Below are 16,090 nucleotides of genomic sequence, written 5' to 3' on the forward strand. Positions count from 1 at the left end.
GATTCATGAATTACTTAAAACTGTCAAACTGACCCATCAAAGTCAGTGGGCGGGGCTAACGCGAATCTAGTCTGATCCATTGCTTTGGTCTGAAGTAGAGTAGGCCAACCTGGATAGAGACAATGGAGGATCTCCGTGAACTTTCCAGGGAGTTGGTTAGAGACATTTTAAACTTAGCAGAGGATGTAGAAGCAGGACCTGCTGACCCAGAGCATGTAGCTAGTAAAGCAGAGGAACTTATTGAAGTTGTTGGAGTCATTTCCGACGAAGATATCGACCACAGAGTGATTGCAAATCTAGAAGAAGTTGTCCACCGCTTCTCTGGTACCAGGGCACTTCAGGCCCAACACACACAGGGACCGGGGCGTTTGGCGTTTGACATACCGAGTGCAGTTCTGGAGCATCAACTTCTTTGTGGAGTTCCCGCAGTTCAAATTGCAGCGATGTTCGGTGTGTCAAAGAGGACCATCAGGAGGCGCATGCAACAATACAGTTTAAGGTATTTACACTAAATTCATGAGTTTTCTGTTTATGAATTGCTGCTCTCATACACTCGGAAAGAATATGACGTTTAAGGTAACATTACTTGATGTTGTGTTTTTCTTGTTTGTACAGAAAGACAGATCTCTATTCAGCTGTGAATGATGAGGAGTTAGACCGTATTGTAAGTGAAATTCACAGAAGTCATCCAAACACCGGCTACAAGCTAATGCGTGGTCACCTGAATGCAAGAGGTGTGCATGTTCCAAGTGAGTAGATAATAATATGGGCATTATTTAAATGTATTTTTAATTTGGAGCTCTGCCCCTTTGAAAGGTGAAGGAAGCCCGCTTATGGAAAGACATCGCCTCTGAGATGTAGAATGTGTAGAAGAAATGTGAAGAGAAACACACATTTCAGGACGGCTGACTTGTATCATCAGGATAGACATGTCCTGTGATTTTTAGCCTCCTGTTTAATAGAGGTGGAACAATATCTGACAGTAATATTCTCAGCTGTCCGGATGTGCCCCTGCTGTAAAGGGTATAATATAATCATAGAAAAGCAAAATATCATAGGAGGCAAAAAATCTCAGGTCATCTCTGTTCGAGCATGTGGTATCTATCTATCTATCTATCTATCTATCTATCTATCTATCTATCTATCTATCTATCTATCTATCTATCTATCTATCTATCTATCTATATATGTGTGTATATATATGTATATGTGTATATATATGTATATATATGTGTGTATGTATATATATATATATATATATAAATATATGTATGTATGTATATATGTATGTATATGTATGTATATATATATATAAATATATATATGTATGTATGTATGTATATATGTATGTATATGTATGTATGTATGTATGTGTGTATATGTACAATATCTGACAGTAAAGTACATTTTTGAAGCTGTGGTGGTTCTGTAATAGTTGACTGTTTTACACACATTACTATCCTCAAAATAAGTAGCCAGTGAGTGTGTGGTTATTCATTTTAAATTCCTCCCCTCAGTCTCAAGACTGCAAGAGTCTTTACGCAGAGTCAATGCAGAGGGAGTCTACATGAGACGTCTGAGGCTGCGTGTATTAAGGCGACGGCAGTATTTTGTTCCTGGCCCAAACTCTTTGTGGCATATAGATGGCCACCATAAGCTTATCAGGTCAGTGATATTAGCAGATAAACAATGCATCTTTCTATATGTTTCATTACAATTGTTATACAATAAAGTTATATTTTTTCATGTGTTTGCAACAGGTGGAGATTTGTTGTCCACGGTGGGGTGGATGGATTCAGTCGTTTAGTGGTCTACCTGACTGTGGCCGGCAATAATAGAGCTCATACGGTCTTACAGAGCTTTATCGCCGCTGTTGAGCAGTATGGGCTGCCATCAAGGGTACGGTCTGACAAAGGGGGGGAGAATGCAGATGTAGCAGAATTCATGATCAGAAGCAGAGGTACCGACAGGAATTCACACATCACAGGCAGAAGTGTCCACAATCAGCGGTAAAGAAATATGTTTGGCAACTAGGCTCACACAACTAACATACTAGTTGAATGTACTTTAGCATATGTCATAAATTAACAATTTCTCAATTTTATCCTAAACACAGAATAGAGAGGATGTGGAGAGATGTTTATGAACATGCCCTGGACCTCTTCTATCAGATCTTTACTTCATTGGAAGATCAGGAGACACTGAATCCAGACAATGAAGTCCATCTTTTCGCTCTGCACCGGATTTTCCTTCCACTGGTTCAGCAAAGCCTCGACTCTTTTCGAGATGCTTGGAACTTCCACGGTCTTAGAACTGAAAGGAATCAGTCACCACAGCAACTCTGGAGAAGTTACAGAGAGCAAGGCCCTGAGGAGGATCCTACTGAGGTTAACAATGAACTTTAAACACTTTCTTAAAATTGTTTCCCCAAAGGAATTATGGGAGAAAAAAATGGTGCTAAATGTGATACTTTAAATGAAACATTTACTATAGATTATTGTCTCTTTAAAATCTCCCGAGCTTTTAAAGATCAACCTGTGAGCTGTAGTTTCTACAGTGCATACTATGCAAAGCTGTATTATTTTAAAAAACTGAATAAGTAACATTTCATTTCTCACTGCCTTGGTGACCAAAAATAACAATCTTGTGTAAGGACATGTCAAACTAGTTTTAAGTACAAGACTGATTATGCTTGTCATCCATTCAGGTTCCTGAAGAATATGGGATCGATTGGAACGGACCTCACTGCCTTCATCGAGGCACTGTGTCAGTCCCCGAGGTTCAGCTGGCCCGTGAGCTCTCAGATGAAGAGGTTGCAATTTTGCCAGCTCCAGGAGTTTCTGTTACTGATGCACTTAGACTATATGTAGAGACTGTGGAAGTGTTATCAAGAATCTTAGACTGATGTCCAACCCATGTTTTTATTTGTTGTGTTAGAACAAGCAAGGAAAAACTGAAAGTTTACTTTCCTTTTAAAAGAAAGGAAAAAAAGCTGTTTCTTTGAAGCTTCCTGTCTCATTATGGTCCACAGAATGACTAACATGAATGCTGTACTGTTAGCACTGAAGGTGCAGAACAGTTTGATTTTAGTAAATGGAAGAAAAAAAAGTCAACTACTGCACAGTGTGTTAATGTTTTCAAAGACACTGAACTTGTGTCAATTCATCTGAACTGTGTATGCATTGACATTAGGGCTGGGCAATATGGAGAAAATCAAATATCAAATTTTTGACCTAACACCTTGATGTCGATATTGCAACGATATTGTAAGGTTGACAATTGGTGCATTCACAAAATATCTTCCACATTTAGATTTCGGATAAATAACTATCATATTGTGGATATAATGACTAAGTGGTAAAAGGCAAATAATAGAACAGCTAGAACAGTCTGGTAAGTTCAGAAAATGACATCACTTTACTGTAATGCAGCCTTTGAAACCAGGAAAAGACTAAACTTACCATGTAACGATATTACACTTCTTCAAAATCTAATGGTGCTTTTCCATTACATGGTACCTACTCGCCTCGCCTCGCCTTTTTTGGTTTTCCATTACGAAAAAAAGTACCTGGTACCTGCTAACATATACTTTTTTTAGCACCTGCTCAGTCGAGGTTCCAAGCGAGCTGAGGCGAGCCGAGAAGGTAACTTTTAGACATTTTGTCCTGCACCTCACACAGCGTCTCAACATTGGGGCTAGCAGGACCGAGTCTTCTCTTGATTTTTAGCCGTTGCAATGAAAGTTCTGTTTAACCGTGTAACTAAACCAACGTAGAGGTGAATAGCGCCACCCAGTGTATTGGAATGTGTTCAGTAGCTCTGCATCAATCCATTATCCGGAATTGATTTGTCTTGGCTTGATGCAGAGGGTAACCAATCAGGCGTTAGGTTCCGCCTACCAACTTTTGATGGGTCAGTTTGACAGTTTTAAGTAATTCAGGAAGCACTCCAACGCAGGACCATGAAATGTAAATGTAAATAGTGAAATTATTATATATGTATTTTACATAAAATGAATCGGTATTTGAATTAATTAATGACACATTTAATAACACATTTATGTATTTAATTCTAATTTTAATTAATTAATGACACATTTAAGTAATTATTTAATGGTGTATTTATCTATTTAATTGTGGCACTTTTAGTCCTCCATATGATTTAGCCCACTGCAGTAAAAGGTTATTAAATATGTCAATCATTGCTTCAAGACACACCCACCAAATGGGAGCAAATGAACCTCAAAGTATCAAGAACCTACAAGAACGTTTTGGAGAAATGTGTTGTTCATTACAAACCGTTCCGCAACGTAGCAATCGTTCAAGAGAACTGAATGCATCTCTGTTTCAAGATTCGAATTTACAGTTACATTTGTGACAAGTACAGTCGTGGACTAGCGACTCCTTGTGGGGGTAAAGTATATAGATATGGTATTGATTGGTTAAATATTTCCCGAGGGTATATTGTGATTGGCAAATGAAATTTCGCTGTGAGCTGATTGGTCCAAGCAATGCTTCATGATAATTGGACAGTGTGGTCAAAAGACCAATTAGTGGAAACAAATATCAGAATTGGCCTGCCTGTGTAATTGCAGCCATAGTTACATAGTGTTTTATATTTATTTCCTTCAATGAAAATGTGGATGTATTTCCCTGAATGCTGTGTATGTTGTTGAATGTCATCGTCTTTGCGTAATACTTTCAGCCTGTGACTGAGTTAACCTTCTTTCATATAAATAATCCTAATTTTGCTTATGAATTGCAGGCTCTCATCTTCAATGATGACTGTTTTTCTTCTATAGTCCAAACATTGATCCACTGAGGTCATATCAGTTCTATCATCATGGCCAAAAGAGTGACTGTCTTATGGGCCATGGGTGGACCGTTGGGCCTTCATCATACCCTGCTCTGGATGCTCACCCTCGGTGGCTTTGGAGTGGGGGTGGACCAGAGAGTACTTCCGTATCCCTGCATACATGGGAGAAGCCAACCGGGAGACAGAAGGAGGGATAACAGGCAGGAAAAGACACCCATGACCAGATCTCTACCTGTGAACGTTGCCAGATTTGCTGGTCAGATTTCCGTAGGGATCTATTTCGGAATGGTGGCACTGATCGGCCTGGACACATTCAGTTTCTTCTACTTGATTGTGTTGCCGCTGGGTGTGGGTGCCTGGGTCCACCTGGTCTCCAGTGTGGGAGAGCAGACAACTGACCGACACAAGACCCTAATAGCTTGTGTCATCACCTCCCCTATTTTCTATGGCAGCACCATCTCTCCTCTACCCATCAGTATCGCTGCCAGCGTCACAACATCGCAGGTTCTGTCAGGAGTGCTGTATGTGGAAGGTGCGGGAATCAGGCGCAGGACACAGAAGCTTCGTTCAACAGTCTTTAGTGAATCAATACGAGCAAAAGTGCCCGGAGACGAGCGATACGTACACAGGCGTAAACGAACAGGAAAAATACTAACGCGCACAACAAGTGCGAAAACCTCTCCTAAAACACAAGGAGGGAAAACCAATACAGACACGGAGACAGGAAGCTCAATAACACACAACACATGACTAACAAAACGAGAACTTATAGGACACATAATCAACGCTAACTAACCACAGATGTACAACAATCAGACAAAAGCAAACGAACATAGAAACATACAACGGTGGTAGCTAGTACTCCGGGGACGACGACCGCCGAAACCTGCCCGAGCAAGGAGGAGGAGCAGCCTCGGCAGATTCCGTGACAGTACCCCCCCCTTGGAGCCGCGCGCCGACCCCGGCCTCGGGGACGACCAGGAGGACGCGGTGCAGGGCGCGTAGGGTGACTACGGTGGAACTCAGTCAGGAGAGACGGGTCTAGGATGTCCCTCCTCGGCACCCAGCACCGCTCCTCCGGGCCTCGCCCCTCCCACTCCACAAGATATTGGAGACCCCCCATCCGACGTCTCGAATCCAAGATGGACCGAACTGTGTACGCCGGAGCCCCCTCGATGTCCAATGGGGGCGGAGGAGTCTCTGCTATCTCACCTTCCTGGAGTGGACCAGCTACCACCGGCCTGAGAAGAGACACATGGAACGAGGGGTTAATATTCTTATACTCAATAGGTAGTAGTAACCTGTAACACACCTCGTTCAATCTCCTCAGGACTTTAAAGGGCCCTACAAACCGCCGACCCAGCTTCCGGCAGGGCAGGCGGAGGGGTAGGTTTCTGGTCGAGAGCCAGACTCGATCCCTCACTGCGGTGGAGATCGGCGCTCGCTTTTTGTCGACGGATGGCCCGCTGCAGATGGACGTGTGCAGCGTTCCACGTCTCCTCCGAGCGCCCTACCCACTCATCCACCGCAGGGGCCTCGATCTGGCTCTGATGCCACGGTGCCAGAACCGGCTGGTAACCTAACACACATTGGAAAGGGGTTAGGTTGGTGGAGGAGTGGCGAAGAGAATTCTGGGCCATCTCTGCCCAGGGAATATACCTCGCCCACTCCTCCGGCCGGCCCTGGCAATACGACCTCAGAAACCTACCCACATCCTGGTTCACACGTTCTACCTGCCCATTACTCTCCGGGTGGTACCCCGAGGTAAGGCTCACCGAGACCCCCAGGCGCTCCATGAACGCTCTCCAGACTCGGGAGGTGAACTGGGGACCTCGATCAGACACTATATCCTCGGGTACCCCGTAATGCCGGAAGACGTGGGTGAATAGTGCCTCAGCGGTCTGCAAGGCAGTGGGAAGACCTGGCATTGGGAGAAGACGACAGGCTTTAGAGAACCGATTTCACAACGACCAGTACGGTGGTATTCCCCTGAGAGGGGGGAAGGTCTGTAACAAAGTCCACCGAGAGGTGAGACCAGGGTCGTTGTGGAACGGGCAGGGGTTGTAACTTACCCCTGGGCAGATGTCTGGGCGCCTTACACTGGGCGCACACCGAACAGGAGGAGACATAAACCCTCACATCCCTGGCTAACGTTGGCCACCAGTACTTAGCGCTAAGGCAGTGCACAGTCCGGCCAATACCTGGATGTCCAGAGGAGGGTGACGTGTGAGCCCAATAAATAAGTCGATCCCGAACCTCGAGCGGAACGTACGTCCGACCCACCAGACACTGTGGAGGGCTAGGGTCGGTACGCAACGCCCGCTCGATTTCAGCATCGACCTCCCACACTACCGGTGCCACTAGACAAGACTCCGGCAGTATGGAAGTGGGCTCAACGGACCTATCCTCTGTGTCATACCGCCGGGACAGGGCGTCTGCCTTACCGTTCTGGGACCCAGGGATGTACGTGATTTTAAATACAAACCGGGTTAGAAACATGTTCCACCGAGCCTGGCGAGGGTTCAGTCTCCTAGCTGCCCGAATGTACTCCAGGTTACGGTGGTCAGTCAAAATGAGAAAAGGGTGTTGAGCCCCCTCAAGCCAATGTCTCCACACCTTTAGGGCTTGAACCACGGCTAACAGCTCCCTGTCTCCTACGTCATAATTACGCTCCGCCGGGCTGGAGCTTTTTAGAGTAGAAAGCACAGGGGCGGAGTTTAGGGTGGCGTGCCGGACCGTTGTGATAGCACGGCCCCTATACCGGCCTCAGACGCGTCCACCTCTACCTGAAATGGTAGGCGGGATCCGGATGCGCAAGCACTGGAGCCGAGGTAAACAGGGCCTTCAGTCTCCCAAATGCCCTGTCCGCCTCCGCTGACCACTGCAATCGCACCGGACCCCCCTTCAGAAGAGACGTTATGGGAGCTGCCACCTGTCCAAAACCCCGGATAAACCTCCGGTAGTAATTCGCAAAACCCAAGAACTGCTGCACCTCTTTCACGGTGGTTGGGGTTTGCCAATTACGCACGGCTGACACCCGGTCAACCTCCATCTTCACCCCTGACGCGGATAACTGATAACCCAGAAAGGAGACCGACTCCTGGAAAAACAGACATTTCTCTGCCTTGACATACAGGTCGTGCTCCAACAGCCTACCCAACACACGACGCACCAGGGCTACATGCTCGTCTCGGGTAGGCGAGTAAACCAGGATGTCATCTATGTACACGACCACACCCTGCCCCTGCATGTCCCTGAAAATCTCATCCACGAAGGATTGGAAGACTGAAGGAGCATTCATCAACCCGTATGGCATGACGAGATACTCGTAATGACCCGAGGTGGTACTAAATGCCGTTTTCCATTCATCGCCCTCCCTAATGAGCACCAAGTTATATGCGCTCCTGAGATCCAGTTTCGTGAAGAAACGGGCTCCGTGCAAAGACTCAGTCATAGTCGCAATCAGAGGAAGTGGATAACTGTTCTTCACAGTGATCTGATTGAGACTACGGTAATCTATGCACGGGCGCAACCCTCCATCCTTTTTCTTCACAAAAAAGAAGCTCGAGGACGCAGGAGAAGTGGAGGGCCGTATGTATCCTTGTCTTAGAGATTCAGCTATGTAAGTCTCCATAGCCCTCTTCTCCTCTTGGGACAGAGGATACACATGGCTCCGCGGAAGCGCTGCTCCTGCCTGGAGGTCTATCGCACAATCCCCCTGTCTATGAGGAGGCAAACGCGTCGCCCTCGATTTACTAAACACAAGTGCCAAATCCTCATACTCAGTGGGAATGCGCAGTGAGGACACCTGGTTTGGACTCTCCACCGAGGTCGCCCCCACGGAAACACCCAAACATCTCCTCTCACACTGGGCAGACCACTCCTTAAGAGCCCTCTCTTGCCACGAAATAGAAGGATCATGGGTACTCAACCAGGGAAATCCCAGCACCACCGGATACGCAGGAGAGTCGATAAGATATAGCTGGATAGTCTCCTCATGACCCCTCTGCGTACACATCCTATGTGGCGCTGTGACTTCCCTGATCAACCCCGATCCCAACGGACGGCTATCTAGGGCATGAACAGGAAATGGGATGTCTACAGGAAGTAGGGGAATCCCTAATTCTAAACAAAATTTACGATCAACAAAATTCCCAGCTGCGCCTGAATCTACTAGCGCCTTATGCTGGGAATGAGGTGCAACCTGTGGAAATCGCACAGGTATACAGAAGTGCACAACAGAGAGCTCTGGGTAAGTGGGACACCTACTCACCTGGAAGGACTCCCCAGTGCAGGGCCTGCCGTCCTCTCCCCTAGGAGACCCTCCCCAACACCTGGCCGCGGTGTGTCCTCCACGGCCACAGTTGGTGCAGGGGATGGCCCCCCTCGTGCTCCTTCCCCTCTTCTCTCTAGCGCCAGCACCCCCGAGCTCCATAGGGCTCGGCTCGGAGGTGCTGGAGGGTGGAATGGACGAACCCCACTTGGAACGTCCGCGGGTGGCCAGCAGGGTGTCCAGCCGGATGGACATGTCCACCAACTGGTCGAACGTGAGACTGGTATCCCTGCAGGCCAGCTCTCGACGGACGTCCTCCCGAAGACTACAACGATAATGATCGATGAGGGCCCGCTAATTCCACCCTGCGTCAGCCGCTAGAGTCCGGAACTCCAGTGCAAATTCCTGGGCGCTCCTCCTCCCCCTGCCGGAGGTAGAATAGACGCTCCCCCCGCCGCTTTCCCCTCAGGTGGATGGTCGAACACAGCCCTGAAGCGGCGGGAGAACTCCGCGTATGTGATCGTGGCGGTGTCTATCCTCCTCCATTCGGCGTTGGCCCACTCCAACGCCTTGCCGGTGAGACAGGAGATGAGGGCGGAAACGCTCCGTGTCCCGAGGGCGCGGGTGTACGGTGGCCAGGTATAGTTCCACCTGCAGGAGGAACCCCTGACACCCGGCAGCGGTACCATCATACGCCCTCGGGAGCGAGAGCCGAATCCCACTGGGTTCCGGAGCTTGGATGGGCGGACTGGCCGATGGTGATGGCAAGGTAGGGGAGATGTGGGTGCCCCTCTGTTCTCCCATCGGTGCAGAGTGTTTATTACGTCCTGAAGGGCGGTCCCGATGCGGTTGATCTGGTCGTTCTGCTCGCGGACGCGCTCCTCCAGGGACTCGGATGCTAGTGCTGCTCCTGCTGATTCCATCGTGGTGTGTTATTCTGTCAGGAGTGCTGTATGTGGAAGGTGCGGGAATCAGGCGCAGGACACAGAAGCTTCGTTCAACAGTCTTTAGTGAATCAATACGAGCAAAAGTGCCCGGAGACGAGCGATACGCACACAGGCGTAAACGAACAGGAAAAAATACTAACGCGCACAACAAGTGCGAAAACCTCTCCTAAAACACAAGGAGGGAAAACCAATACAGACACGAAGACAGGAAGCTCAATAACACACAACACATGACTAACAAAACGAGAACTTATAGGACACATAATCAACGCTAACTAACCACAGGTGTACAACAATCAGACAAAAGCAAACGAACATAGAAACATACAACAGTGGTAGCTAGTACTCCGGGGACGACGACCGCCGAAACCTGCCCGAGCAAGGAGGAGGAGCAGCCTCATCAGATTCCGTGACAGGTTCAAACCCCATCCACATCCTGGAAGTCAGAACTGGGTTGGTAGGCCATGACTCATGATTTTACATCTCCAACCTACTATGTTCCATATTACAATATAGGCTACAGTCCATCCAAACCTGCCTATGATGGCCTTTTACAGCAAGTACTATTGATGTTTCTGCCCCCGGGGAAGTTACTAATAGAAGATGTGCAGATACTATTGATGTTACTATCTATAGAGTAGTACAGTATATTGTCCTTCCTATGTTTTCAGTAATAAAAAACACACTTTTCTTCTAGTTGTCTGATGCTGAATCAACAATTTTCACCCTTGTTACTAATGATTGTATTAATACGTGTCTTTCTCTGTTGTCTAGGTACTCGCCTGTACCGTCTGACTGGCCTTCTCGGCTCCACTGTCATACTGTATCTTTCACAACACCACAGCCACTCTCTACTAGCTACCTGTCTGACTGTGTGGCAGCCCTGCTGGACATGTTCTGGTTCTTCCCCTGGCTCCGCTCGGTGGTGGAGTATTTCCTGCTGCTGCCCTACAGGTACAGCCATGACCACAACTGACTAAAAACAAACAAACATACATACAAACAAACTATGTTTAAGAAGTTGCTGATTTAATCGTGTTAGGAGTTTGTTCTTGTGTATGTGTTTGAGTTTGAATCCAGGAAGGTTAGTCCTGATGTACTAATGGGTATATTTTAAACCTAAACTGAATTAAACTAAAACTAACAGGATCCTGGGTGCCTTCACAGGCTGGGGTCCCTCAGAGGAGAGCTGGAGGAAAGTGTTGGAGATACTGCTCACAGAGAACATCCCGGAGAGGCACTGCAAGTGAGTAACAGTACATCGAAACATTGAGCTATAACAAAGGGGTAGATACCATTGATGTTGCTATAGCATAAGATACTATTGATGTGGCTGCCTTTGGGGCAGTTACAATAGCGTTACAATAGCATACATACATTGTCATATACTGTTGATGCTGCTGGTTGGCTCTATTTACTGTATATCAATGAGCATGCCCTTCTGTGCCAACCCCATACTATGTAAATGTTGTGACGTCACGAGAGGCTACACAGCTTTCAGCGGGATTGCTCAAGTAGTGCAAGGAGACAAGGTTCAAACAAAACACGGATTTTATTATAGGTCTTGGGAAATTAACGAAAATATAACAAAATTCTGTTCTCTTGTGGCTCTTTAAGGGTTAACAGTTCAGGGATGTCTCTTCCACATCCAAAATCATAATTCTCACTCGCTCAGATAACTTTTCCCCAGCCTTACTGTAGTCCACGTTGCAGCTAGTGGCCAACCCAGCAAAAAGTCCTTCCAAATGTCTCTCACGTATTTCCACAGGTGCATATATCCAAAGGTGAGTATTTCCCAAAAGGTAAGTATCTCCAAATCCTTATATTCCTCATGGAAGTGGACTTGCAGCACTCTTGTCCTCCAGAGAGCCCAGGTTGGAGACTGTGTCTCTTCACCCCCCACACACTCCCTCAGTGTGTCTCTTCCCTTCCCAAAACCTTCAGCTCATCAGCTCCTCATTTGTTTCAGCTGCGTGGGAAGATTGGCCATAGAGGGGTGGAGTTCCCGACCATACCAGCAGATGGAGCCATAGCTGTCTGGGTTTGCAGCCACCTCAGGGGGATGTAACGTCCCTCCCAGGACACAGCCTCTCGTGACATCACACATCCCCCTCCTCGGGACCGACGTCCTCGTCGGGGTAAAGGCAGCGAAGAAGGCATCACGCCGGGAGAGGGCGTCCGCATTGCCGTGGTGCTTGCCAGACTGCTCTCTCTTCAACTCCTCCAACTCTAGGACCAGGGACTCCGCCTCCTGTTGTCTCTCCTTGAGTTTCTTACTGAACGCATCAGCCTTGGTTTTAGCAGAGTTTAGCTTCTGTTGAGCAGCTTTCAGTTCCTTCTCTCTCTCTGCCTCCGCATTCTTCATCTTGTTCTCCAACACCTTGTACTTCTCCTCTGCCTTCTTCTGGACCTCCTTACTACTGCGCAGGGTCTCCTCACACTCCTCGATGGTCCTGCGCAGCCTCTCCAGCTCCTCCTGTTGCTTAGGGAAGGAGCTCTGTTGGAGTTTAGCCTGGAGGATATCTAACTCTTCTGTCTTCATGTCTAACTGTTGCTTTAACAAACGATACCTCTCAGCGGTCCCCTTCAGACCAGACAGTTCTTTGTCCAGATTCTGTAGCTCCGTCTCTGTGTCGGTCTGGCCACCTGCCATCCCTATCAGAGCCCGGGCGGGAGTGAGTAATTCGGAGGATTGCACCGAGCCTTCCCAGGATGAGTCTTGCCTCTCCGTTTCCGAGGTACTCGGGTTATCCTCTCCTGAGACTCTCTCCAGAGTGGGTAAAAGGCTGGGCAGTCTCGTCCAATTAGGACAGGGACGGGGAGGAATCAACCACCCCGCCGTCGTGTGTATGGTTCCCCCGTGTGCTGGTCATTGTAAGTTCAGTAATGGGGTATTCTCTGGTGTCCCCATGGACACAGGAAACTGGGAGGACTTTCCCCGGGGGTCAGACACGTTGGGCCCACCAAATCCTTACGCACCAGGGTGGCCCGGCTACCAGAATCCAGTAAGGCCTCCACATCATGGTGATTCACAGTTACCGGGCAGGTGGGGGGTCGATCTGGGCCGCCATCTACGACTCCCAAGAGCGAGGCAAAACGGTGTGTGGGTGCTGAGCTGGAGGACTCCGCAGTGGGCATAGGTTCATCGGCTGGTTTCCCACACTGCCAGGAGATATGTCCCATCTCCCCACACCGGTAACACTGTCGAGTTTCCCCCTCCTGGTGTACTCTTCTTGGACCCGCCTGGTTTCTGGCTCCCCCTGGAGCCGGGATAAGTCCTGACGTGGCTGGGTTCGAGACCTTGGGGTCCCTTTGGACGGGTTCTTCCCATTTGTGGTGGGGCCGCCCTCCTGGGGTCTTTTCGGGAAGCATTCAGCATCTCCGCTGTGGCCTGGTACTTTTCCACAGCTTCCACGGTCAGATCAGCCGTGGTCAAGGCCTGTTGACTGATGAACCGTTTTGCCTCATAAGGCAGGGCGCGTGAGGGTAACGATCCACCACAACGGCCTCCCACCACCGCCGCTGCTGTATTCCTCTGCGGATCCAGCCATTTCCTTGCGATTCGGACAAGTTCATGCATCTGCGCCCGAGGAGGTTGGTCTGGTTGGAAGGTCCAACTGTGAAAGCGCTGGGCCATACCAAACTTTGTGAGTCCATATCTGCTGAGGATCTCAGACTTCAGGGCATCATAGTCAGTAACCTGGTCAGGGCCCAGGTCCCGGACAGCATTCAGCGATTCCCCGGTTAGAAAGGGGGGCTAACAGACCAACCCACTGTTGCTTGGGCCAGGCTTCCCTAGTGGCCGTGGCCTCAAATGCATGCAGGTATGCCTCAATGTCATCGGTAGCTCCCATCTTAGATATAAAGTCACTTGCCTTTATTGGGCGGGTATTTTGGACCACCCTCTGTCTCTGCAACTGCAATTCCTCTGCCTTCAGAAGGTTGGCTTTCTTTTGCTCCTCCAAGAGAGCCACGTTTGCTTGCATCTGGGCTTGCTGGCCAGCAACAAGGGCTTTCAATATGTCCTCCATTTCAGTCGGCGGGGAGCCTACGGCCAACTTGGAAAACTGGGTGATCAAACCTTCGGTATCCTCCTCTGACATGCACTATTAACGCTTGAGCGTGCCTGTATTCTCCACCATCTGTGACGTCACGAGAGGCTACACAGCTTTCAGCGGGATTGCTCAAGTAGTGCAAGGAGACAAGGTTCAAACAAAACACGGATTTTATTATAGGTCTTGGGAAATTAACGAAAATATAACAAAATTCTGTTCTCTTGTGGCTCTTTAAGGGTTAACAGTTCAGGGATGTCTCTTCCACATCCAAAATCATAATTCTCACTCGCTCAGATAACTTTTCCCCAGCCTTACTGTAGTCCACGTTGCAGCTAGTGGCCAACCCAGCAAAAAGTCCTTCCAAATGTCTCTCACGTATTTCCACAGGTGCATATATCCAAAGGTGAGTATTTCCCAAAGGTAAGTATCTCCAAATCCTTATATTCCTCATGGAAGTGGACTTGCAGCACTCTTGTCCTCCAGAGAGCCCAGGTTGGAGACTGTGTCTCTTCACCCCCCACACACTCCCCTCAGTGTGTCTCTTCCCTTCCCAAAACCTTCAGCTCATCAGCTCCTCATTTGTTTCAGCTGCGTGGGAAGATTGGCCATAGAGGGGTGGAGTTCCCGACCATACCAGCAGATGGAGCCATAGCTGTCTGGGTTTGCAGCCACCTCAGGGGGATGTAACGTCCCTCCAGGACACAGCCTCTCGTGACATCACAATGTGTTGTGTTTCAGCTGTTATCAGTGAATGAGGCAGCTTTATGGAGGAGATAAGACGTAACTACACGTAACCCTGGCAGCAAGATGGAAGAGTCACAAAAGATGTTTATACAGATCCAGGAAGCCTATCAGATTCTGCTCAGATGACAAAAGCCTCTATCGAATTAAGTGATTTCCCTCCTAGACCCTTGTCACCCCTGAACTGACAATGACGTGGCACATAGCTGGTTTCGGTCAGACGATCTACAGTCAGCCCATTATTCAAGTCATGAAATGTACCAAATACATTCAACAGTCCCCTGTAGCTCAGTTGGTAGAGCATAGCGCTTGCAACGCCAGGGTTGTGGGTTCATTTCTCACGGGGGGCCAGTATGAGAATGTATGCACTCACTAACTGTAAGTCGCTCTGGATAAGGGTGTCTGCTAAAATGACTAAAATGTAAAAAGTTAACATACTTTACAGGGACATGTAACATAACTAGTATACTTAATTTGGACATCAGAACAGCTCACAGAACATACAGTGGGGAAAAAAAGTATTTAGTCAGCCACCAATTGTGCAAGTTCTCCCACTTAAAAAGATGAGAGAGGCCTGTAATGTTCATCATAGGTACATGTCAACTATGACAGACAAATTGAGAAAAAATATTCCAGAAAATCACATTGTAGGATTTTTTATGAATTTATTTGCAAATTATGGTGGAAAATAAGTATTTGGTCAATAACAAACAAGCAAGATTTCTGGCTCTCATAGACCTGTAACTTCTTCTTTAAGAGGCTCCTCTGTCCTCCACTCGTTACCTGTATTAATGGCACCTGTTTGAACTTGTTATCAGTATAAAAGACACCTGTCCACAACCTCAAACAGTCACACTCCAAAGGACAAAGAATGCTGAGTTGCATCCAAAGAACACCATATCTACTGTGAAGCATGGGGGTGGAAACATCATGCTTTGGGGCTGTTTTTCTGCAAAGGGACCAGGACGACTGATCCGTGTAAAGGAAAGAATGAATGGGGCCATGTATCGTGAGATTTTGAGTGAAAACTTCCTTCCATCAGCAAGGGCATTGAAGATGAAACGTGGCTGGGTCTTTCAGCATGACAATGATCCCAAACACACCGCCCGGGCAACGAAGGAGTGGCTTCGTAAGAAGCATTTCAAGGTCCTGGATTGGCCTAGCCAGTCTCCAGATCTCAACCCCATAGAAAATCTTTGGAGGGAGTTGAAAGTCCGTGTTGCCCAGTGACAGCCCCAAAACATCACTGCTCTAAAGGA

The 16,090-nt window shown here is 48.0% G+C and overlaps 1 pseudogene; it reads left to right on the forward strand.

Annotated features, from left to right (window-relative positions):
* The first annotated feature begins 4,842 nt into the window (after window positions 1–4,842).
* LOC121538355 lies at window positions 4,843–11,285 on the forward strand (annotated as a pseudogene).
* The last annotated feature ends 4,805 nt before the right edge of the window (window positions 11,286–16,090 follow it).

Source organism: Coregonus clupeaformis, chromosome 24 (genome assembly GCF_020615455.1).
Source record: "Coregonus clupeaformis isolate EN_2021a chromosome 24, ASM2061545v1, whole genome shotgun sequence".
Classification (NCBI taxonomy): domain Eukaryota; kingdom Metazoa; phylum Chordata; class Actinopteri; order Salmoniformes; family Salmonidae; genus Coregonus; species Coregonus clupeaformis.